Genomic DNA, 26,305 nt, shown 5'->3' on the forward strand with positions numbered 1-26,305 from the left:
GAAGACTCCCGTAATGACCCATATTGCTTCAGAACAACCCACTGGACTGGCGGCACTGTGATATGAAGCTCTTCACAATGAACTCAGCATCCCCCACACCTCCTTTCTTTTCTCAGGTATCAAATCTGCATCAGATTGATGGTTGTCTCTGCCCAACCCTGCTTTTTCTCCCTTTATCTTTCACAGGAATAATTTCCTGGTAATCCTGGTAACCTTTGTATCTCTAATTCCATTTTAGTGTTTGTTTCCTTGTGAAGGATCCCATGTGTCAGGATTCCAAGTAGGGAACAGATGTACATTTAAAATGGGTAAGTAGGAGTTTAATAAAAGGATCATTGAGAAAGAATGACAGGGATTAGGGAGTTATTAAAGGCTGGTCCAGTATACTGGACTAGCAAAAGTTGGGAACTTATTGATCCTAAGCCTGAAGGCACTAGGGCTGTTGCAGCTAAAAAAAAAAAAAAAACCCTCAGAGTAGCTATATATACACAGGGTCATCTGAAAGGAGCCATGGTCTTAGGTAACAGGATTCACCCATTCTCAAAGGACTTAGCTGGGGAAGAAGTGGTGGTGGTGGTGGGGGGGGGGGTGACTTCTTAACCTTGTACTCTTCCAACTCTCCAATCTCTTCCAGCGCTTCATAGTAACCAAACCCAATCATAAGCCAGAGGGCAAGGACAAGCACTGATGTCATCTATAGGAAACAGCCTCAGGAGGCACTGAACAAAATGGAAGAGGATGAAGGGGGAATCTGAAGGGGAAAATGGGAAATACTAAGTACATATGGGGAAAGAGAATGGTGTGAGAAAGAGGACCAAGCTTCCAAGTGTTCCCATATTTAGAGATTAGAAGTAGAGAAAGACCTCCCAAAATAGAATATGATGTCAGAAAGACAACAAAAGAAGAAGAAAAGGAAAGGGTGTGAGGGTTAGGGTTCAAGGAAAGGGTTAGAGGGCATTTACCAAAAGTTTCTGGGCAGTTAAATGAGATGAGGATTCAAACATCCCATGGCAACATGATGGTCACTGGGGACTTTAGCAAAACAACTTCCCTGAGGCTAGGCAAGTCAGATTGGAACGGGTTACAGAGTAGAACTGAATTTGGGAGGGCTGTGAATACCATCATCTCTCAGAGAAGTGTGATTGTGAGGAGGAGTGGAAAGCTAAAAGTAGCTACCCAAGAAGAATATGGAATCAAGGAATTTTGCTTGCTTTTTTTTGTTTGTTTGTTTATAGGAATCACTGAAACAAATTTTAAAATTGGAGAGAAAGGTTTATAGTGAGAATGGTTCAAGTTTAGGAGAGAGAAAGTGATCAGTATTTCGAAGTCCTTAAAAGGCCTTTAAAACCCCTTGTTAGCAAGAGAGATAAGTTCCAGAAAATATGTGAGGGCCAAAATTAATCTTAACAATGAGAACAGATGCAAGTAATTTTGTAGATTTGGTGCTTAGAAAATGGAAGATTTCTGGCTCATAACTTCTGTTTTCTCAATGATATATAAATCTTAGTTATTAGCAGATGGTTTAGTTAGGCAATGATGGGGGAAGGGAGAAATAAGAGTAGGAAGATAAGAAAAAAATAAATACAAATGTAGGGCACCTGGCTGGCTCAGGTAGTAGAGCTTGTGACTCTTGAACTCAGGGTTGTAAGTCTGAGCCCCACATTAGGTATAAAGATTACTTGAAAATAAAATCTTACCATAAAAAAAAAAAAAGAATAAATAAATACAAACATGGTAAGCCGAGCTTAGTAAAGGCATGTAGAAAGAACAGGAGACAGAGTAAAAATCCAATGGGGATACGCTATTCATAAATCTGAACTGAAACAACCTGTTTTTAAATTATTAATTTATAGACTAAAGCATCTAAAGGACAATTAGTCATATTCTTAACCTACCACTTTTGAATCAGATAGATCGGTATTCTCATTCAAATTCTGAGCTGTTAGTCTTGCCCGCGAAAAGTGAATCATTTCACCTGAGTTTCAGTTCCTTTCTCATGAAAAGTCGATAATATCACCCACTCGCTAGAGGTATTAGCAGTAAATGAAGTAACACGGGCATAATACATAAGAAGTAAAAGCTTCTCAATAAAAGTTGTTTTCTCCTTGCCTTTGTGAGTAAGGATTTAAGATATATTTTTAGTATAGAATGTGACCATACATGCAGTATGCATACAGGGGAAATATAGGGTAAGTCTACAAACCCTTCAGAAGACTATGTGGGTGGTTTAATGTAAGATTCATAATTGTCTTATTTTTGGACTCTGCTGACACATAAAAATCTAAAAAAAATTCAAGGGAAATCTTTGGTGATGCAAAACAGGGAAATATATCAAGCTTTGTATTGCCTATATTTTGCAGTCATGATTTCAAAGATGGATTGTCATTTTATTTTTTTTTCTTTGTAAGAAAATTACTTCAAGTGACTTTTCAATGCTCTGTCTTTTTAGACCTGGTTTTAAGGAAAATATCCTTTAGAATAGAGACTGAAGTTAGGTAAAAATGGTGATAATGTGCAGAGGTAGAACCTTTCTCAATATAAAATACTAAGTGTAAAGGACTCAGCTAAGATTCTACTTTCTACTTTCCAACCATGACCACAACAATATTGTTGCATCTCACATGCCATTGTAGAACCCTGCTGTACCCCTTTTGGAAAACAAAGGCCGAAGAAAAATTACTAAATTTCCTTACAACTTGCAGCCCATTGACAAGTCCTTAAGGCGGGCAGAGTGACCTCCCTCTAGGGAAAGAGCTGCCTGGATGTTGACACTTTGCTAGGGCAAAAGCCAATCCTAATCCAACCCCAGGATCCTGTAAGTCTACTTTAACATATAAAAATTCCTTTAGAAACTTCCTTTATCTCTTACCACCCCCACACCCACAATACATGTTGCAATCATCCCCAAGTATACAACCCATCAATATACATCTGAAGGGTCTCATTGAATAACAGACTGGTGGGGCTAGTAGGGAGAAATTAGGTAGGGGGCTACAGGATAAGACTCGGAGAAATCCTAGAAATGCTGAGGTGTAAGGAAACCAGAAATAAGGAAACAAACCAGGACACCCTACCCTGGGTGTCAAGAGATTTTTTTATGGCAGTCACATTGTGACTGTCACAAAAAATGACCAGACCCCATAGAAGAAGTAAGACATTAAAGATGTTATCAGCAGTCCTTACTCAAACCAAGACATCACAAGAATGATAAGGCCACAAGCTCCCTGGTCAGTCCTAAATAAAAGACTGTTGGTGAAGACCCACTTTGGCAACCCTGTAGGGATCCCTCTCATTCCTGAAAGCTTTTTCTGTATCCTTGCTTAATTAAACTCTATCACTTTACTCAACTCTCCTTTGTCCATGAGATTTCATTCTTCGACTCTGTGAGACAAGAATCTCGCTCTCATGCTTCACTTGAACAAGTGCTGTCTATTTTTCCTCTTCCTATACTTGCAAGTACCTTTGTGACTACCTTTTCACCCAGAGGTTACAGGAGAAGTGATGCTGTATGACTACTATAGCTTGATCATAAAACATCACACACTTCAGTTTTACTTTCTTTCTTAAGACTCTAGCTCTTGGGGAGCACGTGGGTGGCTCAGTGGGTTAAACCTCTGCCTTCGGCTCAGGTCATGATCTCAGGGTCCTGAGATCGAGTCCCACATGGGGCTCAGCAGGGAGCCTGCTTCCTCCTCTCTCTCTGCCTGCCTGTGTGCCTACTTGTGATCTCTCTCTCTCTGTCAAATAAATTAAAAAAAAAAAAAAAATTTAAGACTCTTGCTCTTGAAAGCTAACCAACATATTCTAAGAAAGTCCAAACTGGCTCATGTGAAGCGACCACTTGGGGACTCCATGCATATGTGCACCAGCCAACAGCCCAGCTGAAGTGTCAGTCAATAACAAGCATCAACCCCCAATTACATCAGTGAAGATGCCTTCAGATTCCAGTGCAAGCTGTCAAGCAGCCCCTTCTCTAAGCTAGAAGTCTTTCCAAATGAGGCATCAAATAGAGACAAAGACAATGCAACCCATTATGCTCATTCTAAAGGCTGACCCCTGGATCCATGAGCCCAATAAAATGGTGGTATTACAGCACTGAGTATTTTCTGGTTTGTTTTGCAAGAGTATAAAGAACAAGTAACTTGGGACAATATTTGACACAAATAAAAAGTACCTCAAAATATTATTTTACTGTTATTACTATTACATTTTTGCATATGCTGCATGAATTATGTGTGTGTAACTCTTAATTTACTCTTCTTACATCACATGGTCTGGTTCATGTTGGTATGAATTTTCCATCTCCCTCTGAATTAAGGAATAAAGTCTTTGGGAGGTGTGTATAAATATTTAACACAGGTTTTCTTCTAACTTTGGACTTTTCAGTGATGGATTACTGAAAGACTGAGAGTCATGGAATAAAAAACAAGAACTCAGTGGAATATTAGGAAAAAGGTAAAGATCTCAGTGCCAAAAAGAGAAAAAATCCATTTTGTGGATTTTTTTGTGGACCATTGTTTTGTTATGTTTTATCAGGGAATAAGGTCTGTTTGTGTTTTTCACAAAGATTTTCCAAATACAAATATAATCTCACATGAAGAAGAGAAAAATTTGAAAGGATAAAAGATAACCCCCAGAAGAAAATGCCATTGTTGAGTGTTTCTGTTTGTTTGTTTGTTTTTCCAGTTTATTTGACCTGGGATCTTTTTCAATAGAAACACATTTCCTAGAATGCTAACATTTATAAGTTGATAAATTTATCATTAGTGTTTCTCATGCCCAGCTTGAAGAAGCAGAAATTCACTAAAATAATTCTCCAGCTCTTTGTCAAAGAGCCTCTGATAAAATACATTCAAACTTTGTACTAAGAATGTATGTGTTTAGAATTTTTTCTATTAATTAAAAAAATAATAAATTTAATCTCAGGCAATTACTGGAATTTGATGATTGCTGGTAAGGAACTAATACCTTTCAAACCTTTAATCTCTAGAAAATAATCAACTCTAATGCTGTTATTCAACTTCAAGTTAGAGTACGCAACTGCCTAAGGAAAATCATTATTGCAGTACGCTGGGGACCTTTTTACAAAATGAAATTTGATGTCTACTCTGAGAAACAAGTAATGCTTGCAGTAAACCCACAGTATAAAACCAGACAGCTGTATTCAATCTACTGACACAGAAATAGATGACAATACAAAAATGTGTATTTTGGCCATATAGTTTTCCTTCCCTCTTAAAAAACCCACTATCTTAAACTTTCCATATACATCATGGTTTGCGAGACACCACAGGAGAGCACAATGTCATTTTCCCATTTGATTTCTTTTTTTGTTGCAAGCACTGACATATAAAATGATGCTGTTCCCTACATGAGGAAATATTAAACTTTTCTGTTTTAAAATGATCAAGAGTCCTGGAATACCTGGGTGGCTCAGTCAATTAAGTGTCTGACTCTTGATTTAAACTCAGGTCATGATCTGAGGGTTGTGAGACTGAGCTCTGCTTTGGGGTCTGTGCTAGGCAAAGAGCCTGCTTAAGATTCTCTCTCTGCCCCTCCCTTCCTCTTAAAAAAAAAAATTACCAGGGATTCAGGATTACTGATATTTTAACCACAAGTTATAGAAACTTTTAGAAGGGAGCTTAAGAAACTTTTGGAATATAACCATTTATGTAGATTTATGTAAATTCATGTAAATGGTGATCATTTGAAATTTCATATGATGCTCTATACACAAATATACACTGCGTCCATCCCTCTGGTCATTGTATAATTGAATACCTTTATTGTATCTCCCCTCACTCATTAACGAAGGTTTTAATGTAGGTTTCTAAAAAAAAAAAGGTACTGAAATTAAATTACTCTTTTTAAGAAGAATTCAAGGTGTGAAATGAGGTTGTAATATTTTAAATCAGGTCTACATCAAAAAAGATTGGTGAGAGCAGCAGCTGTTTGGAGATCAGCAGAGAAATAGCACGCCTCAGCCTCTCATGGTTAGAATGGCCTAAATTTAGCAGCACTTGGAAATCCAGGGAGAGCCTAAATCACCCCGTGAGATCTACTTTGAACTAACAAATTCTTCAAGGTTCTTTCAGAGACAGGAGATATATCCCTTCCACTTAGGTGTACAGTTTTAATCTTGAGATATTTGTTACAAATATGTGTCTATGACACATTAGAAAGGGACTAGGACTTGAAAATTTGATTATGTAAAACTGTATTTCCATTGACCAATAGACATAGCCAACTGCCAACACAAATAAACACACACGCGCACACATGCAACACACACACACACAAACGTCCATACCAAAACATATATGGACTCATTTTATCAGAGACCGACTGAGCATTCTGTCTGCCTAGGTCATAAATGATTAAGTTTTTAAAAAATCTCAGCTATTGGGGCACCTGGGTGGCTCAGTGGTTAAAGCCTCTGCTTCCGCTCAGGTCATGATCCCAGGGTCCTGGGATGGAGGCCCGCATCGGGCTCTCTGCTCGATGGGGAGCCTGCTTCCCCTACTCCCTCTCTGCCTGCTTCTCTGCCTACTTGTGATCTCTGTCTGTCAAAATAAATAAATAAAATATTTTTTTTTTTAAAAATCTCAGGTATTTACCAAAAGAGTTTTTTGAATGCAATGTTTTTGGAAAGCTCAGATTCTTTCCATACTTAATCTGTTGTCTTTATTTTTGTTTTTAAATATTAATACCCTATTTGATGTTGATTAGATATGACTCTTTTATATAACTGCCCTTCTACTCTTTTGAAGAGCAGCTCCTATGCACTCTAAAATGAAGTTTCAACCATGAGAATAAGGCATAAACAATAAAAATATAAAGTTTCATGTATAATATATAGAAGATAAACATAAAAATATTGTTTTAGAGTTAGAAATGGTATTTAGTTTCAATATCATGGATAGAAGCTAGATGTGAGTAGTGCAAGGAACGTCCTTGAGGCAGAGTCCCATGTCCTCGAGAGCTGAATGATGGAGACACTGGATGAAGACAAGAATAGTGATAAATCGGTTACACATTAGAAGTCCAAGGGGCACGGCAATCTGGCCCGTGTCTTCCAAGGCACAGGGCTAACAGACCAAGAGCCACAGGTGCAGAGCATGCATTCTCCTCTTCCACCTCTGCCCCAGGGTCATCCCTAGACTCACTACATAGTGACTCACATCCCTAGACTCACTCAATACATTTGCATTGGGGTTAAAACACTACCTCCCTCCCCAAGAAGAAAGGCTGCCAAACTGGTTCCAGTACAAACCTTGCTGGTTCAAAATCTCCCAGTCCCTACCTCTGGGAGCAGTCCCCCAAATGATTGGAAGCAGCCTCCATTAGAATCCACCCCATTGTACATCACAGCTGCTCCCAGCCCAGAAAGACCCAACAAATATCCAATCCCAAAACAACCCAGGGGCTCACTCTCGCACCTTGAGAGTATACATTCCACTTTAATAAACTGCTCTGTCCCCGCTACCTTCCTTCTGGCTGTCCTTATTTCAGCAGGAATCCTCATGTAAATCTTTTCATAGGGAACTTAAGAACCAAGACCTCCTGACAGACTCTCTGGTCAGTAACAAATACACAATTTAGGAAATACATATATTAGTACTTAACATCCTCCTAAACCTGTAGTGTGCACTTGAATCTCTGAAGCATATATTTCTATCCATTTCAATGGTAAAAATGATGGCTCAATAAAATATAAAATCTGGTAGCATTCAAGAAACTTTTTATATAGGAATTCATAAGTAAACAACTTTCAATTTATAAACTCATCCTTGTTACATTCCTGAGATTTATTTCCATGAGTTGAAAAATCCCAGATTAAAATTTGCAAACTGATTCAGTTGAACATAACACAAAAATCCCAACATATCCTTTGAAAAACATATATATTCCTATGGAAATGCAAATATAATGGTATACAGTTACAATTGATCCTTTTTCTGATTGGTAAGCATATATATATTTCTCTGATTCATACATACACAATCACACTTTTTAGAGTCTAGATGTTAACACTGCTAATTATTTCTATTCCTCCTTTATTCTTTTACTGCACATGCAATATATATATATATATTATGAACACTGTATATAGCACTGTTTTATGTTTTGAAACTTTTTATAATCTGTATCATAGTGCCTATCTTCTTTTTCTGCAACTTCCACGTTTCACTCATTTTTTTTTCAGATATACATATTAGCATATGTGACTCTGATTCATTCATTGTCACTGCTATGGAGTATAAGTTTTCATTGTATGAATACATCAAATCTATTGACCTAGCCTTTCATTCATGGAACTTTGGTTTTATATGTAATTTTATATTATTAAAAATATTACAATTGACATGTTTGCATTTGTTCGATGGACACATAACTATATGCAGAATTGCTGGATTTTAGAGAATCTTCGCTCTTGGTACCAAATTCTTCTTCATGATGTCGTTATTTTAGTCAGTTTCTTAAGCTTTTGCCCCTAAGATGAATGTGGAAGATACACTCTTTTTAAACATTTTTTTTTTAAGATTTTATTTATTTATTTGACAGAGAGAAATCACAAGTAGACAGAGAGGCAGGCAGAGAGAGAGGAAGGGAAGCAGGCTCCCTGCTGAGCAGAGAGCCCCATGCGGGACTCGATCCCAGGACCCTGAGATCATGACCCGAGCCGAAGGCAGCGGCTTAACCCACTGAGCCACCCAGGCGCCCCTGGAAGACACACTCTTAAGGTGAAGCCCAGAGAGTCACAGTCTTAGGTAATCCTTCATCCTGAACATGTGGGAGGCCAGTGACTTGCTTTTAACCAGAAGAATATAGCACTGGTCACTCCCTTGATTAGATTATATTATATGGCAAACATGCAGAGATTTTTTTAGATAATGAAAGTTCCTAATGAGCTGACCTTAAGTCCATCAAAATAAGGTCACCCTAGTAGACCTGGATCTAGTCAAATGAGCAAGTCCTTTAAAAGTGGGTCTGTGGGGGGTGGGCCTGGGTGGCTCAGTGGGTTAAGGCCTCTGCCTTCAGCTCGGGTCATGTTCCCAGGGTCGAGGGATCGAGCCTCACATCGGGCTCTCTGCTCGGCGGGGACCCTGCTTCCTCCTCTCTCTCTGCCTGCCTCCCTGCCTACTTGTGATCTCTGTCGGTCAAATAAATAAATAAAATCTTTAAAAAATAGATAAAATAAAAGTGGGTCTGTGGGTGGCGGGATGGGTGAAATAGGTGGTGGGGATTGAGGAGTGCTCTTGTCACAATGAGCACCTGGTGATGTACGAAAGTGCTGAATCACTAGATTGTACACCTGAAACTAAGACAACGCTGTATGTGAACTATATGGATAATTAAAACTTTATAAAAAGTGAGTCTTAATGTCAGAGACCTGAAGCAGCAATTCTGCCTTTCCCCCTTCCCAGATTTGAAGAAGCAAACGTCCATGAATTCTACCGTCTCAGAGAATAAATTCTGCCAAAGAACATCCTTCCCTAATCAAGCCTTCAGACAGGAAGACACCTAGCTCTGCAGATACCTTGACTTCAGCTTTGTGACACCTTGAGCAGAGAATCCAGCTAAGTCATACCCAGATTCCTTATCTACAAAAAATAAGATACAATAAATGAATGTTGTTGGTTTTTTTTTTTTTTAAGATTTTATTTATTGGGGTGCCTGGGTGGCTCAGTGGGTTAAGCTGCTGCCTTCGGCTCAGGTCATGATCTCAGGGTCCTGGGATCGAGCCCCACATCGGGCTCTCTGCTCAGCAGGGAGCCTGCTTCCTCCTCTCTCTCTGCCTGCCTCTCTGCCTACTTGTGATCTCTGTCTGTCAAATAAATTAATAAAATCTTTTAAAAAAAAAAAGATTTTATTTATTTATCTGACAGAGAGAAAGCAAGGGGAGCGGTAAGCAGAGAGAAAGGGAGAAGGAGGTTCTCCGCAAAGCAGAAAGCCTGATTCGGGGTTCGATCCCAGGACCTGGGGACCATGACCTTCGCAGAAGACAGATGCTTAACTGTCTGAGCCACCCATGCGGCCCAGTGAATGTTGTTTAAAGCTACAAAATCTGTGGTGATTTGTTAAGGAGGTGTAGAAAACTAACACGATGGTTTTAAGATGCTACCTTATTTTTGTTTTAATTTATGTATTTTAGATTCTAGGACACAGAGCACATTTTCACATATACCTTGGCCATTCAAGATCTCCTTTTCAGTATATTGTCCATTGATACCCTTTTCCCATGTACTTATGAGGTTACTTTCCTTTCCTCTTTTCATATAGGAGTTCTTCACATACAAATTGCTTTAAGCATATTTCAGTTGTTGATGGTATCTTTGTTGTCAGAATTTTAAATTTTGCCTTATTTAAATGTACTGTTAAAATGTATTGGACATTTTAAAATATTAATTGAAATTCCAAGTATCTCAAGAGACAGAAAGTCTAGAAAATATAAACATCCAAACTAAATGAATCTTCTACTACGTGGATAATCTTTTACTTGACCTGTGACTGATTAGAATTTTAGTATATGTGCTGCCGAAGTGAGTACTGTGACTGATTAGAATTAATACTCAAGGGATATTCGTTCTCACCTATTAGTAAGACTCATACTCAGTCACCTATAACAGCATTTTTCTTTCTTTTTTTAAAGATTTATTTATTTACGAGAGTCCGGGGGTGGGGGGAGTGGGCAGGCAGGGGGAGGAGCCTGATGCGGGACCCAAACGTAGGACCCTGGAATCATGACCTGAGCCAAGGCACACGCTTAACCGACTGAGGCACCCAGATGCCCAACATTTTTCAATGTAATGCAAACAAATATTCAAGACCCAGGTGAGGAATGAGTATGTGAGTATTGGCCAATACTGGCCTACAACACCTTAACACCTTAGAAACATATCCAGAAACCATGCATTAGCATTTATCTTTTGTTTTCAACTGTCTCAATAAGATGCTGCCTCACTGGAAATATCCAGTATTTCAGTTTGGTTATGTTCTTGGTTCTAATTGCCACCGCCAGATTGTCCACAGCAGATTTCTATGTTCAAAAATGACTACAATTAAAGGACTTTGAAGACCAGCGGTAATATAATGCCAAAAAATAAGCATGATTATATTCTTCTCATATTCATTTTAGGATATGAATGTATTTTCTCCTGAGAAAAAGAAACACAGAAAATATGCAGAGACATAGGAATTGATACAAAAACAATGGTAGATGTACGTAAGAGAGGGCAACAAACTCTACATTAAATTTGGATCCTGCTCTGTGAAACACAAATAAAATTTAAGGGAGATGCCAGCATTGCAGGAAATATAATTACTTGGCCTGCAAGACGTGTATTGCTATATGGCAGAACACCATGAGGGATATTAAGTTCTCATGGTGTCAGATGGCAACAGATCAAGGAGTCAGGGGAAGAGAAAGAAACACTAGACTAACAGAAAGCACAGTGACAGGAGTAGGAAGCTCAGCTAATTGACCAAGAGGCAGAGACAAAACAGATGAGCAAGGCACTTGATAAAAACTAGCCAGAGTAGAATAAGACACAGATATTCAAATCAAACAATCGTCAAGTGACACATTCAAGTCACCGTCAAAGTTTTTGGGGAAAATAAACACGATTAGCCTGGGGACTCAGAGCTCAGTGATCTCAGATTATTTGGAAGGATGAACTTCAATACATCCATCTTTTTATGAGGCGATCTGGTGAATAACAGAGGGTTTCAGAGGAACAGCGGTGCAAGTGTGATTCTGACTGGGAAAATGAGGGAAAAGGACAAACAGGAGGTGTACTATCCAAGTTAGACCCTGAGTTATGTGTTCACTGGGAAAGAGAAAACATGAGAGAGGGCATTCCAGGCAGCAGAAACACTGTGATCAGCAATCAGGAAATGAGCCAGGCAGAGAGTACAGGTTGTGGGTGGATGTCAGGAACAGAAACCATAATCTGCGCACAAGGGGTTGTGCTTGGACGAGGGCTCTGAATACCAAGGAAAGAAGAAGGTAAGAGGAAGCCCAGGCAGAGTGAATTCGAGTCCCCTCATTAGTCTTGGTACTGAGTTGTGATTCCTCAGTCTTATATGAAAATATGACATATTGTTATTACTTCCTTAAATATATATTTATTCAGAACCAGAAACAGACTATTTAAGGAAACGTAAGGAAGATAGGAAAGCCAAGAGAGCTGAAGTACACAGCACCACTTCTTTTGATCTTCGTCATATGTAAGAATAACGAACAAGGTAACCAGTAGAGAAGAATGGTAGGAAAGACGTATTTTCAGAGTTTTGTTTTTTCTCATTATTGGTTTAAGAGTTTACAAATTTCCTATCCATTCTCCTCCTACCAAAACCGAAGATTACTTCCATACTTTCTCGAAGCAACATATACTTTGGATCTTTAATTATGCAGTCGCCATCATGTTGTTTAATAAATATTTTCCTTTTTCTCCTCACCTCCTTTTCTAACTAAATGCAAACACTGGGAATGAATAAATGCACCTCTTACAACAGTTAGGTTAGATCCAAGGATCCCAAGTACTTTATAAAGTCACTTACTACCCCTAAGGGCAACTGATTTAGATACAGCATGTAGCCAAAGTTGTAACAAAGGCCTAGTAGCAAAAACTCAGGTGATTTCTTTCTTTTTCTTATGATTTTATTTATTTATTTGAGAGAGAGAGAGAAAGAGACAGAGCAGGCAAGGGAGAGAAGCAGAGGGAGATAGAGAAACAGACTCCCCACAGAGCAGGGAGCCCGATGTCAGGCTCGATCCCAGGTCCCGGGGATCATGACCTGAGCTGAAGGCAGACACTTAACCGACTAAGCCACCCAGGTGCCCCTTAGGTGATTTAAAAAAACATAGGGGCACCTGGGTGGCTCAGTGGGTTAAAGCCTCTGCCTTCAGCTTAGGTCATGATCCCAGAGTCCTGGGATCAGGCCCCGCATCTGGCTCTCTGCTCGGCAGGGAGCCTGCTTCCTCCTCTGCCTCTCTGCCTACATATGATCTTTGTCTGTCAAATAAATAAATAAAATTTTAAAAAACAGCCATATAACCAGAAAACTGCACCAAGAAATAAGAAATAACTTGATAACATCTAATTACTTATTTTCTCTATCACAAGCAAAATAACAAGAAACAATATCATTAGCTATAGAAATAATAAGAAAATCAGCTCTACATTTTCATACTTAAAATGATTTATTTTAACAATAATGTACTAGGTGTTATCTTTGTTAAACACCTTCTTTGACTAAAAAGGATGGCATAATATATATTTAAAATATAATCTATCATTTCTGTCTCCTTAAATATTGTGAATTTCTAATAACAGATAGCATTTATTTAAAAATTTTTACATTTCCATTCTATAAAGGAGTAAGCATTGTCTTTCAAAGGACAAATGTCTTTCATCCTTGATAATTCATTGCCTCTGGTAACAAAAGTGCTCCTTGGACAAAATTTGAAATCTGATGACAACCATATGTATCTATATCTGTCCCTCACTGTTTACGTTTTCATATTTGTACATGATGCCTAATAAACTGGTTCTCATGAAACTATTTTGTGAAAGGCAAACAAAAACTGAGGTAAGTTGGGAAGAAAAAGGAAGTGATTTTAAAATGGCATTTTGGTGTCATTTTCCAGACAGATATTCCATTCTTAACATACTGTAAAATTGGATCACATCCAAGTGCTAAGAGATGAATAGTTCAGTGACAGAATATTAATGCACAGAACATTTTAATTAGATGCTTTTACATTTAGTTATTTATCAGTTTTAATGTTTCAAATGGCACAGCTATATATTATGGACATTGAGATGATTGTGTAAAAGTCTCCTTCCTTACTTGCCCCGCCCCCACCCCAGGATATTAAACTGTTTATGTACGGTGTCAGGGGCTCTCTGAGCATTCTGTTATTACATGGAAAATTGCAGGAACATGTGTGCATACTTAGGAGAGAAAAATCATGAATTTTGTGACCATTTTTAAAGGTTATATGATTCCAAATATTGAGGTCATGGATTTTCCTGGGAATTTAAAATGATGCTATGTACTTCCTTCATAAACAGTGAGTGACAGATTATATCCCTATATTTACCTGTATCCTGGCAAGAAAATGATTAGTAGCAGTAATATAAGACATCACTATAGGGGAAACTCAAACTTGGGAATTCAAATTCAAGATGATTCAACACAAAGTCATTTTATTTTAGGTAGCTGGCATATGTGTGTAATAAATCTAGACCACTGAAATTCTTTGACCAGCATACGGAGTACATGAATTATAAAATTGATTGGGTTTTCCACTATTTATATTTTTTATATATTTCTCAGACATTGAAGCATCTAATAAAAATGTATAAAATTACTTTTGCTCAGTCATACTTTCAAAAAGGTAATGTGTGATTAAGTAGATTCTATAATATAAAAATACGTATTAAAATATTTGACTTTCAGGGGCGCCTATGTGGTGCAGCCAGTTAAGCCTGACTCCTTGTTTCAACTCAGATCATGATCTCAGGGCCCTGAGATGGAGCCCCCAAGTCAAGCTCTGCACTCAGAGAGGAGTCGGTTTGGGAATCTCTCTTCCTCTCCCTCTGCCCCTCCCACTCATGCTCTCTCTCTTCTCTCAAATAAGTAAATAAATCTTTAAAACGTCTGACTTTTAGCGTAACACATATTCAAGAAATGTGTGATAAGGTTTAAAAAGTAAAAGCAGGGTCACCTGGGTAATTCACTCAAACACCTGATTCTTGGGTTTCCACGCATGTCATGATCTCAGTGTCCAGAGATCGAAGCCCCTGTGAGGCTCTGCGCTTCTCCTGGAGTCGGCTCGGAATTCTCTCACCCTCCCCCAACCCCTCCCTCAGCTCATTCTCACTGTCTCTCTCTCTCTCTCTCTCCAATAAAATAAATAAAATCTTTTTTAAAAAGTAAAAGCAACTTTTTGTTAATAAATGGGAAAACAGGTACCAACTATTAAGTGCTCACTATAACCCAGATACATTTTTAACTCTATTTATTCAGTGGTGATGAGAACTGTTTTTGAGAAGAAAACTGAGATGCATCGTTTAAGTTGTTTGCCTCAAAATCACACAGTGAACAAGTGATGGAACCAGAAATCAAACTCATGGAGTCTCTACCCTTAGCCAATTGTATCTACTATATTTTGTTGCTTTCCTAAAAAAATCTTCCCAAAAAGTTTGAACATTTTGTGTTTATGTTTTAAAGTCTAAGATTCAGTGGGAAAAGACTAAAAGGCTTTACCACTTCTCTTTACAAAGTGTTCTCTTCCCCCTGCTTTTTTTTTTGGTAAACATATAATGCAGCTGTATTTCCTCATTTGCCTTTATAATTTTTTTATGTATTTGTGTTTTATTTCAATCACTTTGGGTCGATTGCATTAAATGTATTTTATACAGGTCACAAAAGTCATTAAATGTGCTTTTGATTTTTTTCCTATACTTTCCCTCAGAAATGATTATGTAAAATAATTTTCAATAGAACTCATTTTACATTAAGCACTGATAAGAACATGAATATAGAGTCAGAAAGTGTATTCTGGTCATGGCAGTGAGCCCTAAAGAAATGCTTGAATTATTTTTAACAATATTATTTTTAATTTACTTTTATTTGATGGTGGAGAAATGGCAAACCATTTTAAATTGCACTTCTTTTGGTTCTGGTGAAGTTGTGAAACTTTCATATTTATTAGGCAATTATAATTTTTTGTGTGGATGTGAACTGCCTCTTCAAATCATTTTATCCATTTTTCTACTTTTTTAAAAACATATTTTGCTAATATAATACTTTATACCGTGTATTAACCAAATAGGTCTCATGTATTAGAAATATTCTCTCTCATTTAAACTATAAGATACCAGGAAGAGTTTGTAATCATGGTAAAGAAAATAAAATAAAATTTCTATTAAAGTTATATATTTTATAATTAAATATAAAACTACAATTTCACAACATACTACTTTATCTAAGAAATTAGAAAATCAAGGTTCCTGGGTGGCTCAATCGATTAATCTGATTTTGGCTCAGGTCATGATCTCGGGATCCTGGGACTGAGCCAGCTTTAGCCTCATGCTCAGTGGGGAATCTGGATGTCCCTGTCCCTCTGTCCCCAACCCCCACCTCCCACTGTTTTCATGCTCTCCCTCTCTCTCTCAAATATATAAAATCTTAAAAAAAAAAAAAAAAAAGAAAGAAAGAAAGAAATGGGGAAAATCACCTCAAACCCAAGAGGAATGGACATCTACTACATATAGTTGTATAAATAAGCAAGAATGCTATAATATGAATTAAAATACAGTGTTAACTTTGGGGGCAGTATATGTTCAAATTAAATACTAAGTTAAAAGTGGGGCACAGACTTTGTAAAATTAAAATTATTTAAGAATTTTGTCTCAATTTAATTTGTCTCCAGAAGTTATTTCGTAATTATAATTATTTCTATTTTGCACAGTAGTTTTGTGTAGATAGATTTCTGTAGGTATTCCTATTTGTTCTTAAATCACTTAAATGACTATCTATATGTCAAAAATTTACCAAAAAAAAAAAAAAAAAAAAAAAAACACATGCTCAGGCACACCAATGCACACACACACTCAGAACAGAATTGTTCTAATGGGGGCGCCTGGGTAGCTCAGTGGGTTAAGCCGCTGCCTTCGGCTCAGGTCATGATTTCAGGGTCCTGGGATCGAGTCCCGCATCAGGCTCCTTGCTCAGTGGGGAGACTGCTTCTCTCTCTGCCTCTGCCTGCCGCTCTGCCTGCTTGTGTTCTCCTGCTCGCATTCTCTCTCTCTCTCTCTCTTTCCCTGACAAATAAATAAATAAAATCGTTTAAAAAAAGAAAAAAAAAAGAATTGTTTTAATGGACCATAAGAACACTAGAAATGAACCATTCTCTAACCAAGGAGCATTTGCGTAGCATTTGTAACAGGCCTAGCATATTTCCATATTCCAGTGTTACAAGGGTAAATATGACACAGTATTCGCCCTTGAGAAGTACGAAGTCTGGCTGAGTATGGGAGATATATATATTCTTAAAAGGCATGGAGGTAAAAACAAATGGAGTTAAGTTCAGGCACAGTGACGGAAAAACAAATGAGTCTGAATAAAAGGTTTCAGAGAAAAGGATTCTCAGAAAATGAGATATTTGAACGAATTCTATAGAAGCACTAAGAATTAGCCAGACAGAGAAATGCGGAACAGTCAAGGGTGTTATGAGCTATTTAATAAGACTGAGCAGAGTCGGTGGACAAAAAGATGACTAAGTGGTGATGGGGAAAAAATGGGAGTCAGAAGCCACATCATGCCAGTCTGAGGCCTTAAGATTTTATGCACACATGCATACACATATTAATGTAGGTATGCATGCATATATACATATATATGTATATATATATATATGAGAACCTCATCATTTCATTCATATTCCAGATGGAATTCCGCTGGCATTTATGAAAAGACTGGAGGCAGAGATGCTAGTGGGAGGCCTGGCAAGGGTGCAAGTAGAGATTCATTAAGGATAGGCTCAAAGTCACAGCGTAGGGATGAAGAGGACATGGTAAATTCTAGAAATACTCCAGAGTTAAAACTGTGAAGAAGTGATGACCCACTGATGAGCTAAGGGAGGATTTAAAAAAAAAAAGAGCCCGGCAAATGTTAATTCCATTAATGGGACTCTCTGAAAGAGAAAAAGGATTTGTGCTAGGATTAAAGAATATCACTTTAAGGAAATATTTTTGCATTTCTGATATCTGTCAATTCCAGTCCTTGTCTATTTATACTCAGATCTCTCCCCCGTTTCGCTTACTTCACTCCTCTACCTCCCTTGCTAACTGGCTTTAGCAAGCTAGGACAAAAGGAAGGAGAAGAGGGGAGTAGCCAAGATATTTCTCTCTTGGTCTGCCTGGATGTGAAGGATCCATTTTTCTGGTAGTGACGGCCACGTCCTCTGTGCTCCAGCTTCTTACCTTTCTCCCTATCCCACCATGGCCTGAGCTCTCTAGGACTTTGGGGATTCCTGTCAAACCTTCCCTTTCCTGAGTTTCTTCAGCCCTAAGATATTAGTGACTTCTTGCTGTTGCTAGTTTTGGTTTGGCTTCTCTTTCTTCCATCGCCTTTGTTACCAAATACCTGAAATGGTTCCTGTTTCTTGGCTGAACTCTGGTAGATGCTCTGTGGAATATTCAAACTACCATGTACGGTTAGGAGGAATACGCAGGGAGGGATCCCGGTCAGAGCTCTAAGTTGAATTTAAAGATGGTCAGAGCTCTAAGTTGAATTTAAAGATGTGGGAGTTATTGTGTGTCCATTGAGAAGGCAACTGTTCAAAGAGCGTAGGGGTTGAAAAGATAGTCAAGGATTGAGCTAAATGGGAATGAGAGAAAGAAAAATTGGGAGAAGGCATTTTATGGTTCAGAATAATTTCAAATGAACTCATGAAAAAGTGAAATTTAAAGAGGAGCTGAAAATAACTATAATTTTCATGAGTTAAGGTAGAAAATAAGGCTTTCTTGGTGACAAATATATCATAAGCAAAAGCACAGAGATGAATACAAAATACAGATAGGTATTTTGAGAAGGGTTTGAGAAGTGATGATGGAGAAAAGTTATTTCCTGAACTGAAAAGCCTGGACTTAGAGAGGCAAAGACCTAAAAAAAAAAAGTCTTCTTTGGATTAATATTGCTCAATATTCAGGAGTTGTCTTTTGGTAATCTGTTATCAAGATCCTAATTCCCATACAGAAACTATTGCACACAAGAAAGTCAAAAAAACGAACCTGGCTTTATATTTTTGAAATAGTTTCAACAACGTTTGGAATATAGATGGCACCTAATTTTTCAGGTATATTTGAATTTACGGGGCTCTACTTTGGATGTAACCACTCCATTTCTAAACACTAAAATAAGCATAGCTATCTGCAAATTTGACAGTCACCAACAAAATAAACCCATTCACAGGCTGGGTGTTCTACAAATACAGTCGACAAAGACCATGCAGAACGCCATACTGTACGTACCCAGATTTCAATTAATCTAATGAATGAGTTTTGTCTCTTTCCATTACTTTTTAAAGTGTAGTCCCTAGGGAAGCCTAGGTGGCTCAGTTGGATAAGCCACTGTCTTCAGCTCAGGTCATGATCTCAGGGTCCTGGGATCGAGCCCCATATCGGGCTTCCTCCTCAACAGAGAGTCTGCGTCTCCCTCTCCCGCTCTCAAAAAAAAAAAAAAAAAAAAAAAGAAGTGTAGTCCCTATATGGAGTTTGCCAAACGGATGGTTATTAGTTCCAAAAATGTGTGTCTTCAGCCAAGTTAGATGTCTCAACTTCTCATTATTGTAAGTCTCCCGAAGTTTCCTAAAATAAAACTTTTATTCACTCGTTCATTACTAGTAAATAACCTTTTTGACTAACAGGGATAATGCACTCCTAATAATTTTTTAGCTACACTATTATACAAAGCTTCTAGAAAGGAAGCTTAAATAGACTGCCTAAATTATTTGTAATAATTATGAAGAGCAGAGGTAAATATTATGCCTTCAAATAAGGTCTAAAGGTAGCTCAGATGGAGTTAAGTGTTGATTTTTATAGAGCAGTGGTTCTCAACCTGAGGCTATTTTGCCCAGTAGGAGTCATTTGGCACCGCTGGGAGAGAGCTTTGATCATCACAGTGGTGGGGTAGATGTGGGAGATGCTACTGACTGACATCTAGTAGGTAGAAGCCAGAGATGCCGCTACGTAGCCAGCATGTGACAAGCGCCAAAGAACTGTCTGGCCCAAAAGATTAATAGTGCCAATGTTGAGAAATCCTGCTACAGAGCCCCTGCAACACGAACTGGCACTTTTTAAGATATCGTTATGTATAAGCTCAGGTGGAGTAGATCTTTATGATGCTGGTGACTATTTGATAGGTCAGCTAATTATCTGAAAACAGCAGTCCTCTTTCTTAATACATTCACATATATTAAGCAGCGTTTCAGAAAATACCCATTTTCTAATCAAACTGTTTTTCTGAAATGTCATATGTTTTGGGTTTTGAGTGCTTTAAAGGACTAATTTCTTAATGCAGCACATAAAATATATTAAGGCCAATGTTTTTATTTGTTTACATGGTTTTATAGTAATAAATTCTTGACATGTCTTATTTCCTTTTACTGAGACAGCACTTGCTACATTACTCTTTTTTTTCTAAAGATTTTATTTATTTATTTGACAGAGATCACAAGTAGGCAGAGAGAGAGAGGAGGAAGCAGGCTCCCCGCCGAGCAGAGAGCCAAATGAGGGGCTCGGTCCCAGGACCCTGGGATCATGACAGGAGCCGAAGGCAGAGGTTTTAACCTACTGAGCCACCCAGGTGCCCCTACGTTACTCTTTAAATGTAAAAACTGTGTTTTCTGAAGCTGGAGCACTACATTTTCAAATTCCTTTGCTTTACAGTATTTGTGGAAAATAATAATAAAGCTCTAAATATTTATAAATTATTAAAAGCAAATGTAATTAACCCCTCTAAGTTACTCAAATGAATCATATTTTCTCCTTTACATTTAATAGCATGTGACACTAATTTAGACTTCTATCTACTCCTTTATAAATATTACTAGCAGAGAGGAGGAAATACCGTTTCTTACAATATGTATGCAAGAACAACTAGCACTGATTTCTTGACTGATGTCTAATTCTAACAGATACCTGCCAAAACAATCAAATCAGCTGTCTAGTTAGACATTGTTAATAGAATACTACCTACAAGTATCATCACAAAGTAGTGTCCCTACGGTATTCTCCTTGGATTTAGAGCTCATTTCAAATTGTATGGGAAGTGAAGTGGTAATAGAAGTATGAAATTTGGAGTCAGACCTAGGATTCCATTTTGAATCCAGATTAACACCTCTGTGTCTGCGTGTCATCATCAGCATGTAATCCCCACATAAGTGTTCTTCTTCTGGCTCTGATCTAAGAACCGCACCCTCTCACCCCACCCCCACCTCCCCACCCCCGCCCCCAGGCTGGAGTGAGTCTTTCATTGAAAATAATGCGTCTTACATGGAAGGTTTTGTGGTAAAACACAGGAGAAGGAGCTATTGCGCACATTTTCCAGAGCCACATCCCTTAAACACCTGCGTGATCCCTGCTCCCTTTGGTAGCTTCCCAAGTGTCTCTGTCTCTGTCACCTCCTGCACTGACTTCTCCTGCAGAAACCTCCTACTCACAGTAGCCCCTGGCTCTAATAATGTGGGAAACAAAGGCGGAAGAAAAATTACTAAATTTCCTACTACCAAGAGCCCACTGACAAGTCCTTGAAACAAGCAGAGTGACACTCCTCTAGGGACTCAATGGCCTCAATGTTAATACTTTGCTAAGGGCAAAAGGCAATCCAAGCCTGACCAACCCCTCCCCCCATCCCAAACAGGACCCTGTAAGTCTACTTTCATGTACCAAAATTCCTTTGGAAACTTCTTTATCTCTAAACCCCCCCAATATACGTGTTGGCAATCATCCCCCAAACGTATGGCCCACCAATAGACATCTGAAGGGTCTCGTGACTAAGGTTTTATTAAACAGTAATAAATGACTTTTCCCAACCATAGCTAGCCCTCTCCAGGTCCTGAAAACCTTGCTTCCAAAATTCCTTAGACACTTACGCTATGCCTAACTCCCTCCCAACGGGAAAGTATATAAAATGGGCCACTCCTCGTGACCCCAGTGCAGCTAGCTCTTTCTGCCCACGGGTCCTGCCCGCATGCTTTAATAAAATCATCTTTTTGCACCAAAGACATCTCAAGAATTCTTTCTTGGCTGTCGGCTTCGAACCCTAACGTCTTTCCTACATCAGCTCTGCTCCCCCCACCTCTTGGCTTACCACCTTCTTTCCTTTAACTCTTCACACAATTTTGCCTTTGATGAACAATTTCTCTTCCCTCCAGCCTCTCTGATTTTTTTTTTTTCCACTTTCCAGTTGCCTTCTGTGAAAGTGGAAAAGGCTGAATTTTCTCTCTTAAATATAACATGAGGCCAGAGTACCTACCTCTAGGGGCTATTGTGAAATTGAAGTAAAGGCTTAAGAATCCTCACACTCTCTGTTCCATATTTAAACATTTGATCAATGTTAGTAAATTGCTAGTTCATTGCTTCCTTGTATAAATGCAAATTTTAAATTTCTCAGGGAAGATGAACAAATAAAATAGTCTCATGAAGAAATCAGAAGAAAGAAATCCTCATCATTGTTTGGCTTAGAGGTAAAGATAGAACATTTTGTCAAACGGCAAGGGCAGTCCTTCTAGATATTATAATCTAAACATTGTCAGAATTCTTCATAACTAAAAGTTATATATTCTTTTTTTTTTTTTAAGATATTTATTTATTTATTTATTTGTCAGAGAGAGAGAGAGAAAGAAAGCACACAAGCAGGCAGAGAGGCAGGCAGAGGTGGAGAGAGAGGCAGGCTCCCTGCTGAGCAAGGAGCCTCCATCCCAGGAGCCTGGGATCATGACCTGAGCCGAAGGCAGTGGCTTAACCCGCTGAGCCACCCAGGCATCCCAAAACGTTATAAATTCTATGTTGAGATGGCAATTACTAAAATAACCAAGCTCACAGAAATTGAGCAATGGCACTTTGCCAAAGATAATATTATATACCCCCCCCAAAAAAGTTCCTCATCAAAATTTGTAATGAAGAACTAAAAACAACCTATGTAAATTCTTAGAAAATGAAATTCAATTAAAAATTTAGTGTTGAGTTTTTACTTCATATGGGGACCCATCTTGGAGACTCTGAGACTCTATCATGTTTTGACAGGATTAAACACTCCAGGTTTAACTGGGTCTAATTTCCTATACATTTTAAAGTTTAAAATATTGTTGTTTTCTTTTTAAGTAATGCATTTCATTACAACTTTGTAATTAAGCATACATTCTTCTAAAGTGGGAATATTCTTTCCATTTTTAGAAAAATGTATAACCTACCATGCTGCATCATAGTACCGTTATTAATGCCCATTCTTAAATAAATTCATATGAAACAGTAAGCACTTTACTTCTTAAAAAAAAACACAACCAATCTTATCTAAATATAAGCTTTTGTAATTTCCTTTATCAAATTTTCTTTCTGTACCCAACATCCTGATCCAGAGTTGTATCTTGCCCGTCTTGGCTCTACATATCTTTCCCTGAATGATCTCATTTCATATCTTTGGATTCCACAATTAACCAGGTGAAAATACCTCCTCCACTAATCTCAGCCCAACATTTTCACCTAACATCCAAGCCCACAGAGTCATCTATTAACTAGGGATCTTCGTGTAGTTATCCTGCAGATATCTTAAATGATATGCTCTCTTTTCTCCCCTGATTAACCTACTCGGAGCTTCCTATAACCTGCACCATAGGTGCACAAGCAATTTCTTTCTGACATTGAGTAAATGAGTGAAATTGAATGAACATATGAATTAATGAGTTAATTCGTTAGAAAATACCTTGGCCTTCTGTGAGGAATATTTTCCCGTTTTTGAAAAAAAAAAAATTTTGTCCTTTTTCTCTCATTATAAAAATTCTGACAAAAACTAATTTAAATCTGACCTTGACAATCTTCATCTCTAGCTACCATGAGTCACTCTAGTCTGATCTACTCTCCTAAGGTCAGTACCATACAGTTTATCACTTATTTATAACAAGCTTGTCGTTTTCTGTTTTGGGTAATGTTAATATGCCCAGATGTTTGGTATGCTAACATTACCTAGAATTTGGACTAACTGAGAAGGGCTAGGCTTCTTGTTTTTTACAAAACATGCACAGCATAATGCTAACAAAAAACTCTTGGCACACACAGAACACTTATCTACCAAATCATTAACAGGCATTTAGTGAGCCTTTACTAAGCCCCAACACTCTTCAGATTCTGTAAAAATATTAACATATTTATTATGTTAATTGCTATCTATGGAGATATATAAAGATGGACAGCATGATGAAGACATTAATTGATCATTTTCAAATTGAATTTTAATATTTACCCATTTAGTTCTCGTACTTTCATCTTAAACAACCTTTAAAAGTTTGAAATATAAGCACTCTCTAATGGTTTTTGTTAAAACTTCTATCATCAGTATGGCACTTTGCCCAAAATAAAACTACATTGAGACAGGCTTGAAAGTCTCAAGAACATTAACCTCCCTAAGCTCTCTGTGAAGCAAAGGGCAAAGTGGTGATTCATTAGATCTAAAAATAAATATGAGTTTGTAAAGGATGAAAAATTGAACATCGTAAGTCATTTCTACAGTTTAATGTAAGAATCTATCATATACTAATCTGTTCATATTGTTCATTATGTAATTCTGCTACCATTAAAGTGCACCTATTTTTCCAATGAAATACTGATTCTAAATGAGAAAATGGCAGAACAGGGATAAATAAATAAATATTTAGTTATAAATATTTATATTTATATACACAGTGTGTATGTGTATATACACCACACATATAGTATGATGTAACACACATATATATATATACACGTGTGTGTGTGTGTGTGTGTGTGTACAACAAATATAGACTTGCTACCACTAAGCACTGCCCTCCCAACACTCAGACAGCTACAGTCATAAATAAATGATTAAAATAGTTTACTACTGGGGCACCTGGATGGCTCAGTTGGTTAAGCAACTGCCTTCGGCTCAGGTCATGGTTCCAGAGTCCTGGGATTGAGTCCCGCATCGGGCTCCCAACTCCATGGGGAGTCTGCTTCTCCTTCTGACCTTCTCTGCTCTCATGCTCTCTCTCACTCTCTCTCTCTCTCTCAAATAAATAAATAAAATCTTTAAAATAAAATAAAATAGTTTATTACTGAGCCCAGAGGCAGTCTCAGAATCCCTCTCCACACAGCACTAGCGACAAATACTACCAGCTGATTAGTGTGGATATATGTAGTGAAACCTTTTTCTCACCTGCTCTAGAATTAGAATTTACAGAAAGTTGCCCAGCAAAGTATCTGTTTTATTTTATGCTTCAAATGCCTAGCACAGCTCCTGATTCAGGATAGATACTAAATAAATACACACACACACACACACACACATGCTTTAAATGACAAGGCAGAACAGCTTAAAACTAATTCTGAGCTCTATTATCGCTAGGCAATTATCATTAGAGTCCAAAGTTATTGATTCATTGCTGAAGTTCTCTGAATTGAATGAAATTGTGTAATTATCATTTGGTTACTTTAAAGAAATATAATCAGAGAATTCAGTAATGACATTATTTCACTCTTTATGTATTCTATTAGTAACATATATAAAAATACCATATGCAGTTTGTATAAAAATACAGAATGGGATAATATATTTGCAAATTACATATCCAAGAAGGGGTTAATATCCAAAATAAAGAACTTAAACAGCTCAATACCAAAATAATAATAATAATAATAATAATAATCTGATTGAAAATGTGCAGAGGACTTGAAGAGATGTTTTTCCAAAGAAGATATACGAATGCCCAACAGGCACATGAAAAGATGCTCAACATCCCTCATCAACAGGGAAACGCAAATCCAAATCACCATGAGATGTCATCTCACACCTGTCAGAATGGCTAAAATAAAAAAATTAAGAAATGACAAATGTTGGAAAGTGGGGAAATGGGGGCCCTTGTGACTAGTGGTAGAAAGGGAAATTGGTGCAACTATTTTGAACAACAACAAAAAAAGTGTGAACCTTCCTCAAAAAAAATTAAAAAATCAAAATACCATGTGATCCACTATAGCACTACTGGGAATTTACCCAAGGAAAATAGAAACACTAATTTGAAAAGGTATATGCACCGCTATGTTTACTGCAGCACTACTTACAATAGCCAAGATATGGAAGCAACATAAATGTCCATCCATAAGTGAATGAATAAATAAGATATGGTGTGTGTGTGTGTGTGTGTGTATATACAAAATGTACATAAATATATAATATATATATACACACAATGCAACATTGTTCAGACATAAAAAAGAATAATTTCTTGCCATCTACAGCAACACAGATGTATCTAGAGTCTTACACTAAGCGAAAAGAATTAGAGAACGGTAAATACCAGGAGATCTCACTTACATGTGGAATCTAAAAAACAAAACAAATGAACAAACAAACTAATAAGCAGAATCAGACCCATAAATATAGAGAACAAACTGGTGGTTGCCAGAGGGGAGGGAGATGGGGGAATGGGAAAAATAGATGAAGAAGGAGACACAGGCTTTCAGTTACAGATTAAGTCATGGGGATACAAGGTACAGCA

The 26,305-nt window shown here is 37.7% G+C and overlaps 1 protein-coding gene across 5 annotated transcripts in view; it reads right to left on the minus strand.

Annotated features, from left to right (window-relative positions):
- Positions 1-26,305, minus strand: part of DGKB (diacylglycerol kinase beta) — a 697,837-nt gene that overhangs the window by 640,758 nt on the left and 30,774 nt on the right. The window lies entirely within an intron of this gene.

The sequence above is a fragment of the Mustela putorius genome, unplaced genomic scaffold (genome assembly GCF_011764305.1).
Source record: "Mustela putorius furo isolate JIRA1106 unplaced genomic scaffold, ASM1176430v1.1 tig00003845_pilon_pilon_pilon, whole genome shotgun sequence".
NCBI lineage: Eukaryota > Metazoa > Chordata > Mammalia > Carnivora > Mustelidae > Mustela > Mustela putorius.